The sequence below is a fragment of the Canis lupus genome, chromosome 22 (assembly GCF_048164855.1).
Source record: "Canis lupus baileyi chromosome 22, mCanLup2.hap1, whole genome shotgun sequence".
Taxonomy (NCBI): domain Eukaryota; kingdom Metazoa; phylum Chordata; class Mammalia; order Carnivora; family Canidae; genus Canis; species Canis lupus.
This window is the reverse complement of record NC_132859.1, coordinates 23,472,812-23,499,834: the sequence shown is the minus strand read 5'-3', so window position 1 is coordinate 23,499,834 and position 27,023 is coordinate 23,472,812. Positions and strand designations below refer to the sequence as shown.

The following is a 27,023-nucleotide window of genomic DNA, read 5'->3' as shown; positions in this document are numbered from 1 at the left end:
AAAAAATGAGAGAAAAGAAAGGAAGAAAGGAGGGAAGGAAGGGAGAGAGAGAGAGAGGGAGAGAGAGAGAGAGAGAGAGAGAGAGAGAGAAAGGGAGGAAGGGAGGAAGGGAGGAAAGGATTTATGATCTGATCTTGGTTTCCAGTTTGACCCCTAATATGTGAATGGGGGTTGTGTGACCCTATCATCAGTTTCCATAACTCTTTAACTCACTGTTTTGTGGATCCTCCCAATTCTGATTTTTGAGTCTTTGATTGCATGTGCCTCTTTCTCTCTGAAAACCAGGGTATTAAAAACCATTCCCTACCAAGAGCTCCAGCTCTTCTCTTTGGCCACATTCATCACCAGCCAGCTGCTAGCAATCCTCACCTGAAAGATCTCATACTTCTCTCACTTGGCAGGAGGAGGAGACAGCCATCTCTGAGAGAGCAGGTAGTGTATATAGTACATTTTGCTGAAGGCTGACACAGGGTTTCTTCACTTTTCTCCTGGCATTGGACTTTCTGAAATTTATAAGCCAGCCAATCTTGCAAATTATCTCGATCTGTTCCCCATTCTATCCTGAGCAAGAGTTGAGTTTGCTCTTTGCACATATCTCCAGCATCTCAGCCTCACCCATCCTATTTTGTTTGATTCTAGACATTTCACTATGCCTTTTCCCAAGTGAGCTGTTTATCAATACTCTGGTCTGTTATCCCCAAACAGATTACCAATGGAGGCCTGGGTGAATGCATTCCCTTAGTCCCCTAAAACCTTCTGTTTTTTTGACATCTTCAGAATGTTACCATTTTCCTAGACTGTTTTCCTCCCAAGTTCATTTTCTACCAAGTTTGTCAAACTTGCTGAACCAAAGGAGGTGTAAAGAATGTTTTCATATGCTATACCAAGATTCTTAAGTCATAGAAGCAAATACACACTAGGTTTACAATTGAAAGACTTGGATTGCAATACCGTTTTCTACCTCTAACTAGTTCTATAACCTTAGATAGAGAGGTACAGCTGAATATAACCAAAACTCTTTGGGCTGCATCTTCTACATCTGTTAAAAGCAAACAAGAATACTCAAGCTGTGTTCTCACAGTACAGTTGAAGCAAGACAACGAATGTAGAGGTAATCCAGTATTGATAATTCCTCTGGAAAGGAAAGGTCATACTATGGTAGCAGACTGAAGAACAGTTCTTAAAAATAACCCTATTCCCTTTGTATCTTTAGTTTCTTTTATATTAAAGGAAGGGGGAGAAATAAGTGGGGAGAAAGACTTTGCAACTTGACCTCAGGTAATAGGAATTTATTGATTTAACTTTAATTATCTCTTGTGTGTATGCTTACAATATATCTATCATATGTATTGCTAAGTACAGTAGACTCATATTTGATTGAGATTTTGATCCTCACTCAAAATCTGAAAATTTAATTAGGGGCACAGATGAGAAAATAGACAATTTTAATACAGTGTGATAAGTGCCATGATTAAAACATGCATGCATCATTATCGAAAGCACAGAGTGGGCCTTTGGAACTGACCTAAGAGATAAGCTAAAGAAGACTTCTCAGAGGTGTTAATCCTCAGCCAAGTCTTGAAGAACCAAAATTTGAATGTTGAAGTTCATATTCTTGTTTGGTCTTCCAGCTCATGTAGAGCAGAAAGTTAGCAAGGGTGACAGGCAGTCATGTTGTAGGTTCTGAAGGATGTGAGCCTACCTGCAGGGTATTATGACATGGGGAATGAGAAGCAAGAATGAGGCATTCACTGTCAGGCTAGAAATGAGCTCACTATGGCTCGGGGCCATGCCTGAAGGATCAAGAAGCAGACCCCAGCGGAACAAAGGGGGCACCTTTGCAGTGTCTTATTTTCATGGATAACAACATTAACATTCAGAGGAAGATGAATGAAATTCATGTGAGTTAAGTTGAAGATATAGAGTTACAGAGTATAAATATAGTCGAATCATCAAATGTTAGACATAAGAGGAACCTAAAAAATGTATTAATCTAGTCCAACTCTTTATTTTATAGATGAGAAAGCAAAATCCATACTTGAAGTGACTTGCCTAAAGTCTCACATTTCGTTATTAAGCAGAATTGGGACAATCTACAAATAAAGCCACCATTTTCACTGAGTCTCCACTCTGTGTCAGATACCTCATCCTGGATCTCCAAGTTGGAGGAATTAGACAACTTCTCTTAGCTCACAGGACAAGCAAATCATGGGTCAGAGATTTTGATATTGGTCTGGCTCCTAAGAAAATCTGAGTTCATTTTGCTACATTGTGCTGTTTTAGGTCTCTCCCAAGGGCTAGAGAAATGCAGAGATTCACACAGCCCCAAAATGTCCACCTCAGGATTTGAACCAAAATCAATGCCTTTTCAGTACTCTGAATTTACTTGCATAGGCTTATTTTTTAGCCCTTCTGAGCTACTCTAGCCTGAGTCAGACACTATTCTCTAAAGTATGTGTGCCAGGAGGCCAGCATTAAAAGCTCCTCACCGTATTCCAGAGTAACAGTAGCTGAGATAAGGCTTTGTTTGACGCAAATTCAAGCTGCTTTTGTGACGAGGACATAAAGATATAACTTTGGACAAACGTTCTTTTACCAGCATACTGTAATTACACAATATCATGTAAATTGTCTTTCATTGGATTCTTTCTTTTCTGTACATATAGATATTGGATTAATTAAAATAATAAAAACAGTCCATCTTCTGCAAAGCCTCACTAGTTCACATCAGTTTCTCAAGACAATGGGGAAAAACTGTTAGAAGTACCAATGAAGAAGGAATATTGGCAATTCTTTAATAATCTTCTACTACTTTGGGCTAGTTGAGGAATAGGGTTCTTAGGTTAGTGGACATAGTGAGTCAATATGCCTTGAACTGAGGTCAATTCTGCACTGGCAGAGGAGGCCTGGGATCGAGCCCCTTGTTGGCTCCCTGCTCAGCAGAGAGTCTGCTTCTCCCTCTCCTCCCTGCTCCTGTTCTCTCTCACTATCTCTCTCTCTCTCCAATAAATAAGTAAAATATTTAATTAAAAAAACAACAACAAAGCAATAGATTAGTGGATTAAAAAAACACAATGTGTACAGCCTAGATGAAATTAGATAAGCTTCTAAAGGATCAAACAAATGCCTGTCGATATTCCCATTTATTCATCAAATGGAATGATTACTAAGTCAGTCATTACTATGGTGCTGGGAAAAATTATGAAGTAGAAAAAAAAACAGAAACAAAAGCTAAACACTAGACTCATGGAGGTCTTATGATTGGAAATGGGGGAGAGCATATACACATATTTGTGCATACAAATGTCAGGTGACAGTAAATGATATAGGGAAATAAAGCAGAGGAGAGGAATGGGAAGAGTACCAGGGAGCTGCAGATTAAACAGGTTGTCACAGAAGGTGTCACTTGAGCAAGGACCTAAAGTTTCTAAAAAATCAAGGCATGTTGTTATCTAGAGATAGAATGTTTCAGGCAGAGGATAAAACATGTTCAAAAGTTCTAAGGCACAAAGGTTTAAGAAGCTGTTAGGAGCTTCTTGTAGCTGGAATGGAGTAAGCAAGGGAGAAAGAAGTGAGAAACAGGGCCAGAGAGATAATGAGAAAGCAGATCCCAGTGCCATTCAATAGAACTTTCTGTAATGATAGAAATGTTCTGTATCTATGCTCTCCAATACGGTAGGCACTAGCCACAGTGGGGCTACTGAGCACTTTAAATGGGACTAGTGTGAATTCTTAATTGTATTTAATTTTAGTATACCTAAATTTAAATTTAAATATGGCTTTCATTGTGGATAGTGAAGAGCCTTGTAGGTCATTGTCAAGATTTTGGGTTTTACTCTGAATAAGATGGGAAGAAACCGTAGGAGAGCAGAAGAGTAACATCATCTGACTTGGATTTTAAAAGGATCACTATGCTCCAATGAAAACAGACTGTAGGGTCAAGAGCAGACTCAGGGAAGCCTGACTTAATCCAGGTAGGATATGATAGTACATGCTGAATGATAACTCAGATGGGGTGGGGGGCTGTGGTGGCAATGGTTGAATTCTGAATATAATTTAAAGATAAAGCCCAAAGGATTTGCTGCCAGATTGGATGTGGGATGTGAGAGTCAGAGAAGTTCATAGGTTGTTGTCAGAGCATTCCACAGAGCACTGAGAGGAAAAGATTCTGAGAACTACAGGTTTGGAAGCCTCATTTCTTCTGTCATTGGTAGCCTAGAAATTTTTAGAATAAATTGAGATTATGCCTATGTTGCAAGGTCATTTGAGATTAAATGAGATCATATATGCAAAGTGTCTAGCATGAAGCTTAGCACACAGTAGGTCCTAACATGTTAGTTTTCTTCTCCAGGAAGCCAGAGACCCTTCAACAAGAATTCTATTGACTAGCAAGGGTCAGCACTTTTCCTATAAAGAACCTGATAGCAAATATTTTTGGCTTTGCACACCATACAGTCTATGCCACAACTATTAGACTCTATTGAAACAAAAGCAGCCAGAAACACAAAACATAAATAAATAGGCATGGCTGTAATAAAACTTTATTAGAACAGATGGATGGCTGTATTGGCCTTTGAGTCATAGTTTGCTAACCCTTGGTTTGGAAGAAATATTCATTTACTCTAAAGGGCCACTTTAGAGAGACATATAGGGTGGCCCATATGTCTCACTTATCAGCAGCAGTTCTAGTATACATCCACAGCTCCAGCATGATTATTAATACAGCCTCTTTTCACTGTCAAGAGTGTCCCAATTTGAACAATAAACTATATGGCTGCGGATGTACACCTCCTTGTCCTACATAGAGACAAAAATGGGTAGTGTGGTAATTCCAGAGCTCTGTTGGTAGTTATGCATTGTTTTTAACTTATGAAATAAAGCCAAGTTTTACTGAGTGCCTATTTTGCTCAATGCTCTAAAAAGGACCTAGAGGAAGACGGCATAATACATGTCATACCTCTCTCTTCCATACCCATAGCAGGCTTTACTAATTGATTGTGACAGTCCATTCCTAAGCCAACTCAAATACAGCCCCACCATTTTTTTTAAACACACTGCTCCTGGCAGCCACGACCAATAGTACCAAGATGAAATCTCGGTCATCTTGGCCTTAAAGCATAAAGCATGGCTCCTTTTCAACAATACTCACACTCTAGCTAAGAAGTGCAATATATATAATTCTAAAGTAAGTACAATATTTAGAATTATATATATATTATATATATATAATTCTAAAGTAAGTCTGACTATGATAAGTAGTACAAACAATAAATATGATAAGCATTCTTAGTGGAAATTCTCATTTTCTGAGCCTCCTATGAAATAATAGTTTTATTTCCCTTAAGGAAAGCACAAGAACTTCCCAACATTATGTAGTATTTCATGGTCTCTTTTTTAGAAGTTTAGGAGATTGAAAAATGTTACCTCAGAGAGGATAAAAGCAGCTCCATTCAATTTTTCTGCTGTTTAAAATGGTAATTTTTCTTCCTGCCATGCAAAAAAAAAAAAAAAAAGAAGAAGTAGAGGAATTTGTTTCACGATTAATATGGTATCCTTTCATTCTCTTCACATTAAGATTTAGGGAATGTCCTCAAAGAGAAGCATTGAAAAAATTCTATAGTCTAACTGACCAGTTCTAGATACATCTGAGTTTCAAGGTTTGACCAGTCAATAAAAATATTCTGAAGGCACTTGTGCAAAGAACACTGAACTAAGAATTACAAAAAGATACAAAAGAAGTAAAATAAAAAGAATGATGAGCAACTCCCTACCTTAACCAGGTGCCTTATTGTAGTACATAGAACCTTGAGTTTATATGGCAGCCCTGCAAAGGAATCTATAGCACAGCTATAGGATGAAAAGAAGAATGTAATTGACCCTTTTTTACAAAAGGTAAGTTCGTCTACAAAATTTACCTCTCACCTAACATCATCTGTATTGTTTACCAGACTGCCTCCAATGTGCCAACGTGGAATAGTTTACTGTCAAGTACCAGAACCACACATTAAGCCTCCCCTTTCAGCCCTGGACTCATACAATATAGCTCTCTCAACTAAAAAGTGGTGTGTATGTAAAAGGTATCAACATTGTTAATTGCCTCACTCAAGGATTGTCTCCTCCTGCCATGTACAAACACACACACACACACACACACACACAAAACACATACACACAAAACAGCTGCCTCTGGGGAACCCACATCTTCCCTATCCTTTAATTTTCAAACAGAACCAACAGAGCCCTGACTCTACTTTCCATGGTAAATCTACCACCCACACTCTTCCTCTTATCCTTGCCCCCTACAGTGTTTCTGAGGATCCCATAGGTCTTAATCTGTCCCTTGGTCATCTCATCTTATGATCCAGTTTCCTGCTTTTCTGGAGTTTTCCATCTCTACTTTGCACCCCTCCTACAACTGCTCTGTCTTTTCTGCACATAGGCAGTCCCTTGGGAATCCATCCTGGTCCTTCATTCCACACAAAGCACCAATGACTTAGGCAGGCCTGTATAACCAAACATCACTCAAAGTTTGAAGCAATGGAATGGGGACTACAATAATTCAAGACATCTTAAAATTGAAAAGTAAGACATTTTTCTCTAGCTGTGTTTCTTCCTTTGGGCACTGGCTTCCTGCCAACTGAGGAGACTCTGGTTCTCTGTAGCTGTCTCCTTTCTCCTAGTTCCCATGCCTCTCACATACCCTATCCATTCCTGAGTGCCCCCTAGAAATTCAAAATTTCCCTCCTTTTACTAGGTTTATTATGCAGAGCAATCCTACTGTTTCTGGTAATACCCTCCACTCCTTTGAGATGATGCTCTGGGAGGGTGGGCACTCCAGTTTCACTCTCAAAAGAAGTTATCAAAGTAGATTACTAATGCTTCACCTCCTTTGATGTAAAATAAAACCCTCCCAGACTGGAAAAGTGACTACACTCAATTTTTCTGCTGTTTAAAATGGAAATTTTTCTTCCTGCCATGCAAAGAAAGAAAGAAAGAAAGAAAGAAAAGAAAAAAGAAATAGTAGAATGCCCTGAGAGAGAAGCATTGAAAAAAATTCTATAGTCCAATGGACCAGTTCTAGATATACCTGAACATAGATGCATGTTTCTGATGACACAAATATGCATTTCTGGATAGGGATTTTTTTCTAGCTTTATCAGTGTCATTACATATTGTTTTCTTAGATTAGAAAAACTGAGTCCCAATAATATCAGTATCTAAAGACAGCATAGTAGGAGGAATTGGCACCAAGAAGTTATAATTTGCAATTGGGTGCTGTCCTTAGATTGCCGTAGGTGTGTTGGGGGAGGTATATTTGTCTTTGCATTGTGATCTGAAGCTAGAATCAGAATAGAATAAAATTAGGAAGTGTTTCCTTCTTTGTAAAATGGAGGATTTCCAGACCCTGCCACCTCACCCTCACTGCCTAAGCCCAGAAAACAGAGAAAGCCTTACACAGAATTTTCAGGAACTTTTCACAGTCTACCCTTTGGGAATGGTCTTAAAGAATCCCATTGCACCAAGCCAAACAGTGAAGGTATGCAGGAAACATAGAACAAAGACAAGATTCTAGTTGACTTGAAATTTTCTGTAGTGTCAGGTCACTAGGAACAGGGACAATATTTTGAGGACTTTTTGATTCAAACTCAGGATTACTAAGTTATGAAGATGACACTAAGGATGGGGGAGATTTGAGGCTTAAAGACTGTCTTTTCCTTTCTTCCTCACTCAATAAAGGGATAATACATTTAGCTAACCTGTATCTACCTACTATTTGTCAAGCTGTGTGCTGTTTTATTTGTAATATATCATTTACCCTCTACAATGAACTCATGAGATAAGTATTATTCGGTCTTATTATTATCTCCATTAGATTGAAAACAACTGGACAAATAATCCAGTGAGTTTTAAACAATCTAAATCTAAACAGCAATTATGGATGGAAGGAGTAGTCCAGGGAAAACCCAACAAAGGGAACCTGAAGTAGAGAAGGAACTGCAACAGGAACCAACATTTGTGAGTACCTACTACACGTTGGGCAACAGTGCACATTTTCTTTATTTGCTCTACAAGAACCCAAAGGGTTATTATTATCTACATCTTACAAGTAAAGAAACTGACCGCAGAGAGATCAACCATCTTATCTATGACCTCAAAACTAGTTGGTAGGATTTGAACCAACATCTGTCTAATTCCATTGTACTAAATATTTGGGAACACAGCTGAAGGGCAGTCCTAATTCAACAGCTAGTTTTTCTAAGTCTTATTTCAAAGACCCAAGATTTGCCTGATGAAGCCAGAGAATTATGGAGCTATTCTTTTTTTTTTAAAGATTTTATTTATTTATTCATGAGAGACACAGAGAGTGACGAGATATAGGAAGAGAGAAAGGCAGGCTTTTCCTCGACAGGGAGCCTGGTGGGGGACTCGATCCTAGGAGCCCAGGATCATGACCTGAACCAAAGGCAGATGCTCAACCACTGAGCAATCCAGGCATCTCTATGGAGCCATTCTTAGATATAGATACCTGGTTTAAAACATATAGATCTAGAATAACTATTATATATCCCAGTAATGACCTTGTAACTTAGAGTAATCTGATTCCAACTTCTTGCAATTTCTTTTTCAGAGAGCATACTGAATCTATTCTGCTTCTATTCAACTAAATGGAACATTCCAAGGATTCAATGGATGGGACCTTTCTTCTCAGTCATCCCCATGATAACAGCATAAAGTCACTGAGGTGGGAACACAGCTAAGGGCCCAGTCCCCCAGCCAGATGGCAACACAGCCTTTACATTTTGACTCCTAACCTTAACTTCTGGTCCCAAGATGACCCTTTCCATGTGCTGTCCTCTTCTCCCACCTCCCTTCTGACTTCGCAATCACCATGAACTCCCAAATCAGTATGCAGGCACCAGCACATGAGGTACCAATGCTGCCTCCTCAGGCGGCATTCTAAAAAGCAGTGGGGAAAAATATTTTTTTCAACATATGATTTAAAGAAATCATAACTCTGAGATTTTGGGGGGGAAGGAATGTCTGTATGCGTGATTGTATGTATCTATTTGCATGTATGCTTGTGTATGTGTCCTCTGGTGCCTTAAATTTCTGTTCTAACAGATCTCAGGATTCATTTAGCAGATGGTCCGCCAAGAGCCTGATAGAACCTAACCTCCCACGTTAAATGTTTATGGAACTGCTGATCAGAGGTGGCAGTGGAGTAATGGGGAGAACTCAGAAAATCCCAGGAAACAATCAAGCCCTTTTTATTTAGAATATCAATTGGAACATTTATTTGTAGCACTTTATAGCTTATGAAATGCCTTCATACCCACCATGGCATTTGATCTTCTCAACCACCCTTCAGTGTATATATTTATTTCAATTCCATACATAAAGCAAATGAGACTCAGGAGGAAGGATGGGTCCAAGGCCACAGTTACTAAGTGGGAAAGAGAAGGTCTCCCCATCTCATGACCCTCAACTTCAAATTTCATGTCCTCTTCCATCTACCACAGTGCCTATTCCTGTCTTCCCAAGAGGCACAATGAGAATAATGAAATGGACACACAATCATCTTATATAGGACTCATTATCCTCCAAAGCTTTCAATACCCACTTTAAAAAAATTAGAATTAGATGGTGTTCTTCCCATATAACAATATTTTTTACCCTCCTAAACTGATTTTTAAATACCAAGGACACCTATCATAGAACAAATCCATAGAGGCAGAACAGTACATGAGAACAGGCTCATTTGTCAAACATTTTGGGAAGGCCATCTCTCCTCCACCAGGGTACAGCAGGAAGTTAACTATTTGTGGATGAGAAACTCTAAGACAACTCTTCTGCCAACACGTGAAACTTTACCTGACACTGTGCATGTGAGTGGTAACAAGGAGACGTAGTATGTAGGGTGTTTTATTAAGTTTATAGCTGTCTGTGAACTATAGCTGTATAATTCTTCTCAATCCATGTAATGAAAGGAGGGAGAAGACAGGAACCTCTGAATCAGAGGGCCCAGGAAATGTAGTAACCATTCTGAGAAAGGAGAATCTATAAAAGAATCATACACTCCATAGACCCAGATGGGAATCAGACTTACCAGGATCCTACAAGATGGTAGCAACCTGAAGGGAAGGGCTGGCTTTGAAAACTCTGGGAGACCCAACAAATCTCAATGCTAATGAGGTCTAATGAAGTAATAGTATATTGAAGCAGAACATCTGGTTATCAGGACTTAATAGATATGGTACTGGGAGGGAGATGTTGAGGAGTCTTCAAAGGTGGAGAAAGGGCTGAGGGAAGTAGGAATCAATATGACTGGATGATCTATATGATCCAAGATAGAATTGGACATCCACAAGAGTTCCTACTGTGTAGCTGAGTCATGCAGTACAGCTACATTAGTACCCACGAGAACATATACTCTCTAGAGAGAATAATGAGCCAGTAATTCTTTTTTTTTAAAAGGAAGGTATAGAAGATAACACAAAAGATCAGATTGTCCAATCAGTCTGATATGAAATCAGAGGCCTTATACAGTTACCAAGATTTTCTAATAATTTCAAAGATACAGATAATCACAAGGCACAGAAAAGCAAGGAGAGAGGCTTGGAGTCTTCTGAGATTGAACTCCCAAGTCTTTTCTTGTCACATCAGGTCATGCTCCATGTTCACAATAACCCAGGACTCTCTAAGCAATGTGTACAATTCATATCACTTACATAATAGGTAATCCTATAAATTCATGGATTCAGATTTGTTTAGGGTAAGAGTCCTAGAATCCTAATAGCATTCTAGAGATAAAAACTAAGCTTATTTTCCAAGGAGTCTGCCATTAGCATATTTACTAGGAGATATGACCAGGTCTTGTGCCTTCTTTCTTTTACAGGAGTAGAGCTTCAATAAAGAGATTGAATTGTAGGCTTTCTTCTACTAACCCTTTCCTTCCCAGTGTATGATGACACATTAGATAATGTGAATGGCGCTGCATGTTGGCCTTGACTTAGTTATAATGATTTGGTATGTTAAAGCATTGTCCCGTTTGTCTCCAGATTCTGGCCACTGTTATAGCTGGAGGTAGATGATCAGCTTAGAAGACAGATGATTCATTATTTAAATTGTTCTTTTTTACTCAGTAACTGTAATTCTTATTTGCTTTTATATACTTTTCACTATACAGAGCATTTCCACTTGCATTGTTCCAATGATATGTAAAACAATCCTAGAAGGCAGACAAGAAAGATCTTGGTTTAGAAATAAGGAAACTAAGGATCAGTTTCAATTAATAAGTGGGGGACTGGGACTCAATCCTAGGTGTATTTGGCCTCCAAGTCCACGCTCTGTCTGCGGCACAACATGACAAGTACTTGGAAGAGGAGACTGATGGCTTGACCAAGATGCAGAGAAAATTAAGTTTCCATGCTCTTAACCTCAGAGCAGGTAGACTGTTATTTTCTTCTTCATCTCTTATCTTCAGAGCATTTTACCCCAAACTCTCCTTGCACAAAACCTTCCTAGCTTTGCCATGGTTGTAGTAAGGACTAAGAGTGCTGTGATGGAGGACAACGCTGGCACCATGAATCACTTTTTAAATAACACACTCATATGGAGACAGATGAATGGGCTAGCCTTGGAGTCCTCTACCTCATGACAGGTAGGACATTGGACAGGGGGTTAGATGCACTTCCCTTCTTAGGTACCCCTCCCCATCCTCCATCCAACAGGGCATTGATGATTAGCTTCTGGCAGATAAATGGGCAAAGGGAAAATAAGAGGGATGGATGAAAAATTTCTCCCTAATCAGTCCATACATTCAAAAGACAGGATACCATGATGATACCAAACAGAAAACAAAAGCATGAACCACATTACCCCTGCTGTGTTCCTGGTCTAAAGTCAGGCCCACCTGTCTCCCACCAAGCACAACTGCTTCAACCTACAGCAACATCCCTTTGACCCCTCAATTGCCATCCTGTCCTAGGACCAAGACAGTTCTGAGCCCAGAGGTTATTTAAAGCTCTTGCTTAACACTCCATGACCCAGCATTGTCACTGTGGATTGTAAGGTAGCTTTGGCCTTAAACTCTGTTTAGGTTATAGAACTCCCCTTCTCTAAATCAAGTGACACCTCATGCCCTAATCTCATTAACTGGATTTCTGCCCTTTGCCTGCCTAGGATCCCAGTCTCTGAAGGGGGGCCTCAACCATCTTACCCCTTCCAGATAGACAGGAACTAGAGGCCAGTTCCTATGTTCACAACATATGAACACATAGGATTCACTGAAGGGTTGACCACATTGGCAGCAACACACAGCCATCTATTCTTACACTCTGTTGCATCTATTTGTTGAGACATCCCCATTATTTCCTGTGAAACTGACTTCTTGTATCCATTATCATCATATTATCTACTATTTGCTGCCATATTATTTAGATAGCATGTTATACAAGTAGGTTGCACTATGCTTCCAGCTCCCACAGTTAGTTCAGCTCCCCGTGAGTTCATCCCAGTAAGCAGGTAATGCCAGAGCTGGTCTCATCCCAGTTAACCCTACAACACTGTTCTCAGTTGTTTAAAAACACCTAGCATATGGGACGCCTGGGTGGCTCAGTGGTTGAGCATCTGCCTTTGGCTCAGGGCGTGATCCTGGTCCGGGGATTGAGTCCCACATTGGGCTCCCTGTGCGGAGCCTGCTTCTCCCTCTGCCTATGTCTCTGTTTCTCTCTATGTCTCTCAGGAATAAATAAATAAAATCTTAAAAACAAACAAACAAACAAAAAATAGCTAGCACAGAAGAAGGTCCTTTGCCATTAAGGTAATATTTGTCAATCTTCAGGGAGCTGAGAGACTCTGTTTTATTGGTTTGATTTTTTTGATACTCCCTTCTAAAAAGGCTTTTCAAATTAATTTTCTAATTAAAGTATATTTAGTTACATATAAAAAGAATTCTGTAGCAACCCCGGGTTAAAAAAAAAAAAAAGAAGACATCTGGTGGTATGACAAAGTAGGAAAGAGTAGGACTCTCTCCTTGAAGTTAATTTCAAGTCAGGGTCAAAATGCTGAGTGGGCAAGAAAGCTCTAATAATCTTTCTTTCCCAGATCCTAATCAGCAGCTCCAAGACATATCATACCCCCAAGTACACTCTGACTTCTTTATCAACCAGAAGGAGAAGAGAGAAATCATATCACCAGGACAAGTGTTCTGAGGGGATGAGGGGAAGAATGTGAATCATTTGATGAAGACACATCAGAGGAGACAGAAAGTAACAAGGGCTTTCTAGACCCCTGATTCGCTCTCTTCATCCTCCTCAGGGAAATAGAAAAGAGTAGTAAACATTCAGATATAACAAGAGATTCTTTTTAGACTTCAAGAGATAATTCAACAGCTAACTCAATAATAGAAGAATTAGAAGAATAGAAGTAATACACAATTTTGTAGAGACAGTCGTTTTTCAATTACTTGCATACATTGCTGATGGGATACATTTTGGAACTTTCAGTCTGGAAAAAAACCTCACTTTCTGTAGTATGGATCAAGAGCCTTCAGAAGTTAAAAATCCCTAAATTGGTACTTCTAAGAATCTATCTAAGAGAATAATCAGGGGCTCCCTGGTGGCTCAGTTGGTTAAGTGTCTGCCTTCGGCTCCAATCATGATCTCGAGGTCCTGGAATCAAGCCCACATCAGGCTCCCTGCTCAGCAGGGAGTCTGCTTCTCCCTCTCCCTTCTCCCCTGGCCCTGCTCATCCTCTGTCTCTCTCTCTCTCAAATGAATAAATAAAATCTTTTTAAAATAAAATAAAAAATAAAAGCATAATCAAAGATGTAGACAAGAAATGTTCATAAAAGCACTATTTATAATAAAGAAAAATAAAAATGGCTAAATAAATTAAAACGCACCCAAGTGACGAAATATATATAGCCATTACAATTCTACTCTAAAAATATTTAATGATGTGGGAAAATCCAGACACAAATAGTAATATATATTATAATCTTACTTATACAAGTAAGTATACAAGATTGTGTCTAGAAGGCTAGATCACAGACATTAAAAATTCTTCAGTAGACTTTTCTGCATGCTCTGAATACAGAGAGTGACTCAGATACTGGCCAAGCCAAGGAGCAAGGAGCAAGACCTTATAACTATCTCCTTGTAACTACCTTGGACATCCTTCTACTTGGACTCTAAAGGACTTTGACTTCCACCACAAGATCTCAGGTTGCACCATGCAGCTGGCTCTTGGCGGAAAAAGAGCAAATCTAATTGTTCTGGTAATTTCTCAGCCAGTAGCACAACTTGAAAAATGGGGCCTTCCTATTCACATCCTTGGCCTCACATCTGGCCAGTTTACAATGCTTATTTTTGAAAATACAATGGCTAAAGAAGTTTATGGAAGCAGAAAAGATTTGTTGTTAGACCCAGTTCAGGCAGGTATGTAATGTATGATAAACCAGAGAATGAATGACTAAACCAAGCAATCAATTTATCAGTGATAGTGGATTCTTGCCATACACCTAAGTTATTCAGAGCACCAGGATAAACCTCTCACCTGCCAGACTACTCTCCTGTATTTCATTGAGGTCTCCAGCAACAGGCAGGAATTCACTAGCCATCAAGAATCTCAGGATCTTGACTTATTTCAATTCTGCCCTCTGCCTTCTATCCCAGTCTGTTTCAGACATGGACTCACATACTGGCTACTCTATTTAGTAGCCAAATTCCACTAGTGCAGGTGTTGAAAAATGTACTTTGGAAGGATGCATAAATGCCCTCCTTGCTGTTGCAAGGGACAACAAGTGGCCCAGCTGCTGCTAAGAGACCTTCAGGCATCATGATAAACACCAGGGGTATTACAGAAAATTTGGAAGGTAAAAGACAAGGTTTACATAAATCAGGGGTGAGGTCAAGTTCGTGGTTATGGAATCAAGTGATCAGAGGATAAAGATCAGAAACTAAAGAAGATCAGGAACAGGCAAATGGTAAGAGGCAGAGGTGGAGAGAAGCTTCACGGCCACACACAGTTGTTTTGTTTTGTTTAATTATTTAGCTAAGTTGCCCTGGTATAAAGTATAAGAAGCAAAGTAGACAATAAACAGTAGGGGACGAAGAGCTGATCAGACACTAATAACTCATTATTTTGGTCCTTTATATAGCTCCACGGGATTAGGAAGCTCACCATTGATTATTCTCGCTGGCCAGGCAAAGCCTGGACTTTAGGAGCCGGCTATGGAAAAGTGAGCAAATATGGAGATGGAAACTCTGGGAGAAATCCAGGGGTAAGGAAATTTTATTTCTTATGCCCATGTGGCCTTGGTGGCTTCCCTTATCTATATGCAGTGTCTGGCTCTCAGTCAGTACTCAGGAGTTGCTTGCTGGGGACCGTGTGTGTGTGTGTGTGTGTGTGTGTGTGTGGTGTTTGTGATATTATGATGCTAACTGGGACCTCAGAAGAACCCCCCACATGATTTCATCTTTGAACAAGTGTACACGGGATAAGGATTAGCCAAGATACACTGGACTTGGAGCTACAGAATTACTAGCACTTCAGGCAGCCATGGAGATGAGGTACACTGTCCCCAATTCTCTTATGAACTGTATTCTTTCTAGCTCCCCCTCCACCAAACATCACCCTCTGCTCCCTGATTCCCAAGACCAAGAAGTGATTGTGTCCAGCTCATCTTTGGAGCCCAGGCCATGTTACAAGTCGGGCAAGTCTATGGATCCACTGAAAAAGTAATAAACTAATATTCACCTTATAGAACTATTTTAGGGATTTAAACAAAGCAAACTGTGTAAATGTACCTAGCATACGTTGGGCATACAGACACCCAAAATGTTCTTTTGATACCCCTTATCTTCCTTCAATAGTCAGCCAAATTAAATTTTAAGTCTTTGAATTTTCCTCAGTACATAATTTCTAGTTTCTGGATATTTAGTGATGTTAATAACTGCCTTTCTCTCCTGTATCCCTTTCTGGGTGAAATTGCTCATCTAAAATCCCATGACACCTGCCCTCCCTGTTTTCATAGGTGTTCAGAGCACAATCAGTACCTGTTCCTTTTATGGGTAAGGAAATTTAGGCACAGAGAGGTTAAATGAACTTTCCCATGCAGTCAGTAAGTGGCAGAGCTGGGATCCAACCAAGACCTTTTCTATTTTACCTGCACCATGAAAAAAATGTTTTGAATGGTGGTAAAATAGTAATACTACAGAGAGAGAAATGTCATCTATCCTAGCACAAAAGAGCCACACCAAAATAATCAGAACCCCTAGTTAATAGACGTTAAAATTTGTTTCGAGGGATAGCTTCTGACAGGATGACTGCTGATCAAGGAAGAGTCTCCAGGAGAAAGTCGTTGCCTGAAGCACACAAAGAAAAAATACAATCACAAAGTGTGATATCAGAGTTCCAAATCCATGGCAAGTTGTTAAATCACACCTAGTTCAGCTTCTGGAATTCTAAAGTTTATAAAACACTATTGGGTTTGGTTTTTTTTTTCAAGGCAGAGCAGTTTAGAGAAGGCATGAAATAAAAGAACATTATTTGATTTATCAGGGTTCAAATGTACTATTCTACTTATTATATTATGAATTCACATGAGGCTTTATAAACAGTGAAATTAATCATTGCCTCCCACTTGTTCCATCAAATCAATATGCCACGGATAAGTATCAATTCAATTTCTTTCTTTTTGAGGTTGTTTCCTCAATCAGGAAAAACTGACACACTAATTTTAGACTATCTGTAATCTTCTCTAAGTGAGAAGTAAGCTGATCACTGTGGCTGTGGAAAAAAATCAGCCCTTGTGTTCCAGTAGACATTTAGATATGTCCACAGGAAGAAATGCTCAGCGTGCCAATGGTCTCTGAGTTGTATCCATTGGTTCGAGTCTCTGGAGGGAGCTTCAGCAAAGATGATGCAAACGACAGCCACGGGGACACTGCTACTGCTGCCTGAGGGGCCAGACCTTCTGTGACACAGACTGAATTTAGAGGAAATTCAAGAAGACAATAGATGACTCTTGTCAATCAGAAGATAAAACAGATATAGACTATGTCCAGTATATCTGGTGAATCTCTGGAGAGTTGAGTTCATTGCTAGTAAACAGAACATTACCCTAGCCAAGTGATTTAAAAGAAAATCCTGGCCATTATTAATTTTATCTATTTACAGTTTATTTAATATTTAATCTTGAAGGAATCAGAAGGCATGCATTGTTATCATATTGAAGCAGTGAATGATTGATAGGAAAGCCATAACAGACCTAAATAAAGAATATAGTTTGTGATAGTGGGTGGGGAATGCCCATTTATTGAGGTCTTCTGGGTATTACATACCATATCAGAGGCTTTACAACAGAGTTTCTTAACTTCGGAACTATTTATTGATATTTGGGGCCAGATAATTCTTTGTTATAGGGAACTATCCCATATACTATACCGTGTTTTTAACAGGACTCCTGACCCCAAACCAATGGATACCAGTAGCACTGCTCCCCTTTCCCCATTGAAACAGCCAAAATGTCTCTAGACATTGCGAAATGTCCCAAGTAAGGAAATTGCCACTGTTTGAAAATCAGTTTTAACAATAATAAAACCTAATATTTACTAAGGGTGTACTGCATATTTACTATTGATTTAAGTCATTTTTATGCTTTTTATAGTCAAATGTATTATCCATACTCAGTGCACAAAAATGTATAACTTAATAATTTATTAAATAGGGAATATCCATGTAATCAGCAAATTGGAAAAAAAATTTAAAAACATTGCCATCTTTAGAAGCTTGCATTGGACTCCCTTCTAATCTCTACCCACTGCTTGCCCCCTAAGGTAATCATTACCCTAAACTTCCTTATTTTACTGTATAGCTCTACTACCTAAACATGTACCTCTAAAGCTAAATAGCTTACCTTTCTCAGACATTTATTGGTGAATGTGTGAAATCAAAAAAAAAAAAAAAAAAAGAGTAGACCAAAAAGAAAAATATTTGGGTTCAGGAAACAGGGGAAGCAACACCAGACTCTCTAAGATGATGGGGAAGGGTCATCCCAGAATACCAACTAGTACTCAAGATAGAAAGCAATCAGTTCATCTTAGAACAAGTAAGGCAGTGTCAGGACAGATCTGTCAAGAAACTGAAATCAATATAATGTCTTATGTATCTGAATACATTGAGAGGTGAACTAGACAGCTGATTAAAATTTCAGGCCTAATTTAGGGAAAGGTACATTAATCTTTCTTTTTTTTTTTACATTAATCTTTCTTAACTGCAGTTTCAATATCTAAAAATATGAGGATAATAACCCCTACTTTGCTCAATGGTTCTCAATATCACAGAGCTCTTTTTTGTAAAGCACATAGCACATACCTGGTTCTCTAGCAAGTTTAGCTAATGTTCTTAGCTTAATATTCTAAATATTATCCTTGTTATAGTAATAACTATTATTATTAGAACTGCTGTTGCCAATGATGTTATATCCAACCCCCTGCACAGTGACTTTACATAGCAGCTGTTGATGCTTTGGTCTCCTTCTCCAAGGACTGTGACCTTGATGAGGGAACTGGTATTATCTATGCCATTTCTGCCAATTGGGGTTAGGGTTGGTCTCACCACTGCCACCAGCATCCCTTCCTATAAGATAATGTGTTTTTAGTTGTCTTAGTGCCCTCTCTTAATGAACTGGGAACAACCATTCCTGAAGATTGGGTGAGATGGAATTTAAGTGACACCATTCACTTATACAAATAAACATTCATTGAACAACTATTATGAATCCAACAGGAGAATTAGACCATTCAAAAAGGTTCTCTGGCATAGCATCCTCTTATTCCTAATCCTAATTGTCTCCTTTCAGATGCTTGCCACTCCCTGTCACAGCTGATCCATTTTCCCCCTTATTTTTAATTTCAGTTTTGTAACTTTCCATCCAACTTGTGGGAAACCCCACGCTTTGTAGGTGAGATCTAGGTTGGCCTAGGCATGGAGCCAGCTCTACGTCCACCATGAAACCATCTCCCTTCAAGGCCTTCCCCAAGAATACTCCTTGGTCTTATATTTTGGGGTCCTGTTGACCTCCATCCCATTCCCAGTTAAGACAATCCTTTCAGAGCCTCATGGAAATTCTCTCTCTTCTTTCTTCCTTCTCTGAGACATCAAACATCATAACTTCAAAAAGTTTGGGCTTTCACAGAGGTAGGAATATGGGTCATCATATAGGTCACCAGAAACTTCAGCTTTCTGCCCTGCAAAACCCCCAGTTACAAAGAATTATAAATAGCCTGGTTACTTCCTTGAAATGGAAATGGGAGAGAAGTAAAAACACAGAAACCAAAATAAAACTAGCATCCCAATCATTTTGCCAAGTATATTTCTGTTAACATCTGTATGTATAAGTTTTCTTGGCATTTGAAGAAAATATGACCACTATTTCTAGGGTGGAGTGTGAAATTTTCTTAAAGGCTTCTTTTGACAAACCACAAGTATATCTTAAGATGAGATAGTGTATGTCTTAGGTAGGCTTTTCCTAAGGTTTTCCAAGAAGAAGATTCTGAGATGAGGATTTGTAATAAAGTATTTTAGGAAAAATCATCTGGGCAGTGGGGAACTGGGAATTGCAAAAAGTCAAATTTAGCCTATAGTTTAACATGTCCTCTCTCAACTCTTTAGTAAAGTATAGCATCCCCACATAGCCTTGAGTGATGCAGGTTGGGGATGGTGCCATCAGCAGAGAGATGGGGAAATAAGGGATATGCTATTTATTCCATGTCACCCTTTTGATGGATCCATAGTGAAAGATACTTGTCCCTTCAAGGGGACTGTCCCAGGGAGTTCCACAAGTGACCATCATCAAAGCAAGAGAGGACCCACATTGAATAGAGTGTTGGATGGAGTCATGTGGAGGAATTCATACTTGAATACAGTACAGACTGAACATGAATACAACCACAAGGCACTTCATGATTTGTTGGCAAATGGAATGATAACACTATGGCATCATCTCTATTATAGATAGGACTTTAGTTCATTTAAGAAAATGACGCCCCCCCCCCCCAAAAAAAAATATAGGCACTTACCAGTGGAATCTCTACAATGCATTTCTTATTAGAACTAAGTATCTAGCTTCAGTCAACTGTAAGTATCTTGATCAACTTAAGGCCCCTTAATCATTGGAAATAGGTTAACATAGTAAGGGAAGGGACAAGGGAGAGGCCAAAATAATGAAAATACGAATCAAAGGGATGTACTAGGAGACTAAAAACCAGCAAAGCTCATATATATATTTTTAAATAACCCTCAGAATTTTGAGAAAGGAAAAAAGCTATTTAGAATGGAATACCTACCATTGCATTTCCTGTGAAGGTTTCAATTTCCCACTTGTAATTAAACCAATCTGTAATTCTATATTGCTCTGTCTTAGGTCCCTATGAATAAAGCCAATCCATATTATATGCTCCAAGCACCTATCAGATATTGGGAGTCCTGTTGATCCTTGAAAAAGAAATATTGACCAATATTTCTTAGCTGATTCAAATGATGAACTTCCTTGGCTGGATATATTCTGAAAACACTACATTATAACAAAATGTTTTTAATCTAGTTCTAAGAAACAACCCCAATCAAATTTCTAGTCAACTGACTTATGAGAGCAGCCTCCTGAAATAATAAAATCTGAGAGCCTATGTGTGGGAGTGAAGCAAACTCAGTTTCACTGTTGGATTTTAGATTTGTCCTTTCCTGCAGAAGCTCTCAGCCAGCATTCTGACTGCCCATTTCCAGCCATCCATCATCACCTGCCAGGAACAGTTCTGAAGATTGTGTGATGGGCCTGATGCCTGGATAATTCATTCATGATACCAACATGGAACAGGAATGACTGCCCAAAGAAAAATGTTTGTCCCTCCACTTTCAGATACCCAGTGCTTGGTGTGTTACAGATATGCAAGAGAAAGTTAGATTAAAGTAAAGAGGAAAGGAAAGAAGGATGGAAGAGAAGGAGGGAGGGAGAGAGGGAAAGTATTATCTTTTCCTAGCCCATTCATTTTCCTTATTAAAAGGGGTTTTTCTCACCTTTTCTTCTCAAAATTCCAAGGATCCTCCCACATTCTTACTCCAGCTAATTCTCACCTTCTTAGTGGAGAAATCTGAAACAATAGAGTAGAAATCTGGCAAACTCTGCCACTCCTTCTATCTACCATCTCCAATGCCTCATTTCCATCCTCTCACCTGCTAACGTACCAAGTAACCACACTCCTATCCACAAAAAAAAAAAAAAAGTCACTCCTCTTCACACTTGCATCTTTGTATCCATCCCTTCTGGACTACTGAAGGATATTGTTATAGCAACTCTCCCTCTCTCTCCTATATCATCAAATTGCCACCCTCTATCAAACCATCTCTATCAGGTTACAAACATTATTTCTCCCAACTTAGAAAAATCCTCTCTAGAAGTTCCCACTTTCCCTCTAGCTGCCATTTTGTTTCTTTCCTTCTAGCAAAATACTTTGAAAGTGTTGTTCACTCACACTGTCTATAATTCTCTTGATGTTGAGGTGCCCCAGGGTTATCTCTTCTTCTCTATTTATACATACTATCCTGACAAGTCATTCTAGTCTCATAGATTTAAATACTATATATTCAAGACTACTTCCAAATTTACATCTTCAGTCCAGAGCTTTCTCCTAAATCCCAGACTTCAACATCTAGCCACTCTCCTAATAACTCCACTTGGACGTCTACCAGGCATACCAAATTCAACATGTCCAAACCTAAACTCCTGATTTCCCCTCTTAAAGCCTGCTCTAAGACAATCATCTCAATTAATGGCATGTCTATCTTTCCCATCATTTAGGCCAAAAGCTCCGGAGTCATCCATAACTCTTCTTTCTCTTATATCACAATTCAAACCATCTGCTGTTGGTTTGAGAGAATATCCTATCAGAGATCCACACAGTGGATTCTCAGTGCCTTCAAGCCTTTGTTCACATGTCACCTTCTCAACAAATTCTGCCCTGGCCATTCTGTTTAAAATTGCATTCTTCCCTTCTCCCACCCCCTGAAATCCTGCCCTGGATTTTTCCATAGTTCTTATCAAGTTGTATAACTTATTTATTATGCACATTGTTTAATATGTCTGTCTCTTCAATAGGATCCATGAAGACAGGGATTTTTAACTGTTTGGTCCACTAATGTGTCTCAATCGCCTAGAAGACTACCTGGAACATAGTAAGTGCTTTAATATATATTTGCAGAAGGAAGGAAAGAAGGGAAGGAGGGAGGGGAGAGAGGAGAGGAGGGAAGGGAATGCAGGAGGTGAGGGGAGAAAGGGAGGAGAGAAGGAAGGGAGGAGAAGAGAAAGGAGAGAGTATAACATTTTAACCATTCTTGGACAATTTCATTTACTTGCCCTCTCTGGACCTCAGTTTTCATCTTGAAACAGGCCCAGAGTTGAAGGAGATGAACTATAAGATACCTTCCAATTCTACATGCAATGATTCTATGAATTGTGTTAATCTAAGGGGATTCACAAAAGAGGTAAAGAGCATGCAGAGTCTTGAAACAAGTGGGAAGCCTGGTAGACTATGGCTGAGCCTCCTTCCTATTCCCAGCCTGCCATGAGGCTTTCTGGCTTAGTCACTTCAGCCATCCTCCAGATAATACTGATCCTAGAGAAGCTGGAATATCTATCCTACACCACCCCCCTGATATATAGGCTACACTCCCACAGTCTTCATGAGATCCCAACACATATCTCTGCCAAATTTAAGTCACCAGCAATTATCACTTGATGTGCCCTAGTTAGACTGTGAAAGCTATAGCTCTGCCTTTGACCCTATTCCCCATTACCCATCTGTTTGCAACATCGTGTCAGAGCCACTGTGAACAAAGCCCCTGCTCTCAGTAGGCTGCTCACAAACTGCTCCATGCCTATAGCAGTAAATTGCCCTGTGAATGTCCCTGCTCTTGGGCAAAGAATCCCCGGAATAGAAGCTTCCACACCTGCTTTTCCCCCACAGGATTAATGCTATTTCTCAAGAGAAGGATAAAGGCTGAACTATAGGAAACATGGGATCCTGGCCCTGTGGGACACTCACTGATGCAGAAAGACAAGATCAACATCTTGTTGGTTGATTCCATCCTCAATACAGGGGCCAATCAAGAATTGGCAGTAAGGATCCAGACCACGGTGAAGTCAACAAAATAGTATCATGGTGTGAGGTGCAGATGCATCAGGGAGGCTTTTTAGTATCACCCCACAGTCACCCAGGGAAGGGAGTCTTTCAGCAAGAGTTAGGCTGGGGCCAGGTCTCACCTCCATTCTCAAATCTGAACCCTCACTGTTCCAACATGAATCACATTACAGAAACTGTGTGGTTTGGTGAGCCAGGCCAAACCATCAGAATTAGGGGATGTATATTCTCTACCCAAAGACAAGGAACACATCTTTTTCCTGGAAACAAGCAGCTCATTCACAAAAGACCCACTAAGCAGACTCAGAAAAGGCCATATTTCTTCTTCCAGAGAAATGGCCACGTATATGTGTATTAGCTATTGTTTTCTCTGAAAGTGTTTTTTTTATTGTTCTTCCTTTTTTTAAAGATGTTATTTATTTATTTATGACAGACACACAGAGAGGCAGAGACATAGGCAGAGGGAGAAGTGATGTGGGACTCGATCTCAGGACACTGGGATTACAACCTGAGCCAAAGGCAGATGCTCAACCACTGAGCCACCCAAGTGCCCTATTGTTCTTATTATTATAGTTCATCATTGGATAGTAGCATTAAAGCATGTAATATAACTCCAATTGATGAGATAAGAATGTATCACAATTAAGTGTTTTTAATATAGGCTTATTTCTTGAAGGTATTTGTGGACTAATGAAATTATGAACAAAGGAGATGTTATAGAGAATATACAGTTTTATTTTTATTCAAGTATAATTAGCAGTGTTCTATTATGTTTCAGGTGTACCATATAATGATTCAGCAATTCTATATATTTCTCAGTGCTCATCAAGATAAGTGTACTCTTAAGAAAAGATGGTGATTTATTTGGGGTAGGGTGTGTGGGTGTGTGGGTATATTTAGGCTGGGGAAGGACTGGGTAAGTTTTCATAGAGGACATTTTATTTGGGTCTGGAAGGGTAAGTAGGAGTTTTCTCGATGGAGAAGTAGGTGGAAGATATTTCAGGCAGAAGGGCCGATTCTATCTCTTAAAGGAGTCAGTGGTCAGACTTTATAAGAAGATACATTAACTGCTATTATCCAATGATGAACTATAATAATAAGAACAATAAGGCACTTGGGTGGCTCAGTGGTTGAGCATCTGCCTTTGGCTCAGGTCGTAATCCCAGTGTCCTGAAATCGAGTCCCACATCACTTCTCTCTCTGCCTATGCCTCTGCCTCTCTCTGTGTGTCTCTCATAAATAAATAAATAAAATATTTTAAAAAAGAACAATAAAAAAACACTTTCAGAGAAAACAATAGCTAATACACATATACATGGCCATTTCTCTTTGGTCCTCAAAATTAGCAATTCTCCTTTGCTTTTATGTAAGGATTTTTAGTCCCTTCCATAAGAAACATCTAAGAAAAAACAATTGCCAAACAGTGTAGGGGGGTCTGGGTGGCTCAGTTAGTTAAGGATCTGCTTTGGGCTCAGGTCGTAATCTTGGGAGTCCTCAGATCAAGCACCTTTTTTGGGGGGGTTCCCTGTTCAGTGGAGAGTCATCCGCTTCTCCCTCTCCCTCTGCTCCCCCGCCCTACTCATGCTCTCTCTCTCTCAAATAAATAAAATCTTAAAAAAATATATCAAGCAGTGTAATATAAGGAGACACAACTTCACAGTTGTTCTTCCTACTTTACCTGATGAAAATTACTTTCTGCTTAACAATTTTCAACTTTACCTCAAACAGAAGCTGCCCACACTTGCCAGGAATATAGATATCAGAGCTAAAAGTGACAACCACATCAACGTTGAATTCATATTCAAAGTCAGTTTTCAAGCTTTAAATCTCATCTTATGTCACTGCCATTTTGAAGACTGGAGAGAAGAAAAGTGCAGGAATGTTCAGTCCAGCTGGCTGGGAGATAATGAGACAGCTAGTTCCTGCAGTAAATTGACATTTGGTGGAGATCTATCAATAGACCTTCATTAGACACTTCGGGTTCAGCCTACGCAGAAGTGAATTTTTTCTAGTCTGGTCCTCACAGAAGGTGGAACAGTCTCTTCTCATGAAAGATACTTCTAGGGAGAAGGGGACTTAGACCATAGATGGAAACTAGAGAGCAGTCCACAGAAAGTGTTCCTTCAAGCCAGGGCTTGGCAAACTTTTCTATAAAGGACACATACAAAGTATTTTCCATTTTGCAACACATACGGCCTCTGTAGCAACTACTCAACTCTGTCATTGTAGCACAGAAGCATCCATAGACAATACAAAACTGAATGGACCGATGTTCTAATAAAACCTTATTTTCACCAACAGACAACTGGCCGAAGTTTGTTGACCTTTGCTCAGTATTTCCCAAAGCATTGTAAACATACCACCACAGGTACATGGGTATACTGGGTGACTTTAAGTAGCTCACAAAGAAATATTTCAAATTTTAAGTTATGTTTATGATTTAATGTTTATCAGATACAAATATATAATTGCCTTATCAAACTCAATGTCATGGATATTATTGCTTAGGATAAAGCTAAATTTATTTTTAAAAGCAAGTTGATGTAAAGAAAAGGAATAAGTAAATAACAGAAGAAAATTGATATTGCAAAAGACTCATAGGTGATATGAGTAGCCAAAGCCTAGAAACACTGCTCTAATTTGCATTTATATCTTTGTCATGAGCATGATGGTATGACCTCACTTCATCTTTACAGTCAGTATTATCACTATACTGGGCCCAACAGAAAGGCCACTAAGAGACCATTTCAGACCTATGGACTGGATTTTCCCTCTTGGAAATGTCTACTGCTCACAGATTGGTTCACAAATGTGAACTACGGCTTGTCTGAAGTCTTTCAATGATCATATGACCATATCTATGATTTTATTTGGGATAAGCTTTTGATATTTTTTTAAAGTTAAAGAAAAATAGAAAGTTCCTTTTTTTGTATTTAAAAAGAAAAAGGTAATTCCATTAAATCACAGAACCTTTGTTGAAAGTAAAATCAGAGATCATTACATAAATAGGTGTTGAAGGGTTTGCTTGCTGTGGGGGTGGAAGGGAATAGCTTTCTGTTTACCACTATGCCATTTATGAAAATTATGTTTTAGAACCCAGTTTAGCTCAAACAACAGAGAATAAAAATAAAAAGATCAAAGAAAGTAATATCTTTCTCACTCTTACCTCTTTTCTAGAGAGTTAAGCCTTTTGACAATTCACTCTTTTTTTAATAAATTTATTTTTTATTGGTGTTCAATTTGCCAACATATAGAATAACACCCAGTGCTCATCCCGTCAAGTGCCCACCTCAGTGCCCATCACCCAGTCACCCCCACCCTCACTCTTAAGGTCCCCCTTTGATTTCTGGGTAGTGACTTCATTCCTAGGTGAGACAAGTTGCCTACTTTCTAAAAGGAAAGGTCAACCCAGCACAAGTGAGTATCAATTTCACTATGTATTCTCATTGGCCTTTACGATTTGAACTTCTACAGTCAGTGATCTGAATAAGCAGAGCAGTTTAGACTCAAGAACAAGATACAACTGTATTCAAACTCCAGTTTGGCCATTGTTTGTCCTGCTTTGTAGAATTGTGATAACTAGTCAAGGAAAATTCTGTAAAGTCTCTAACATGGTTTCTGATGAGGGCTGCTACATTTAGCAAAGAAAAATAGAGGCAATCTGTATTTATCTAGCAATTTTAATCTGTCACAGTGTACCCTTGGAATACATTTTAAAAATTATTATCTTTCTTAAAAACACAGGACCTTTCTGTCTGTTCATGGTGTTAGTTCCAGGAAAAACCTGAACCAGTCTTGCAACAAGCATGTAACAAATTATCT

At 39.2% G+C, this 27,023-nt stretch overlaps 1 protein-coding gene and 1 long non-coding RNA gene across 3 annotated transcripts in view; one reads left to right on the top strand and one right to left on the bottom strand.

The window, feature by feature from the left end:
• CPNE4 (copine 4) overlaps positions 1–27,023 on the bottom strand; it is a 665,006-nt gene that overhangs the window by 477,113 nt on the left and 160,870 nt on the right. The window contains exon 3 of the mRNA XM_072792768.1: positions 5,425–5,487. The gene's annotated coding sequence lies outside the window, so the exon portion shown is untranslated. The remainder of the gene's footprint in view (positions 1–5,424; positions 5,488–27,023) is intronic.
• LOC140614024 (uncharacterized) lies at positions 1,781–25,672 on the top strand. 2 transcript variants are annotated; one of them, XR_012014927.1, is made up of 8 exons: positions 1,781–1,901; positions 7,874–8,016; positions 8,630–8,743; positions 11,323–11,448; positions 15,164–15,286; positions 15,618–15,743; positions 22,160–22,236; positions 24,930–25,672. It is a non-coding gene; the product is annotated as an uncharacterized lncRNA (long non-coding RNA). The 2 variants fall into 2 exon arrangements; XR_012014926.1 differs by lacking the exon at positions 11,323–11,448 and having other exon boundaries at positions 24,930–25,668.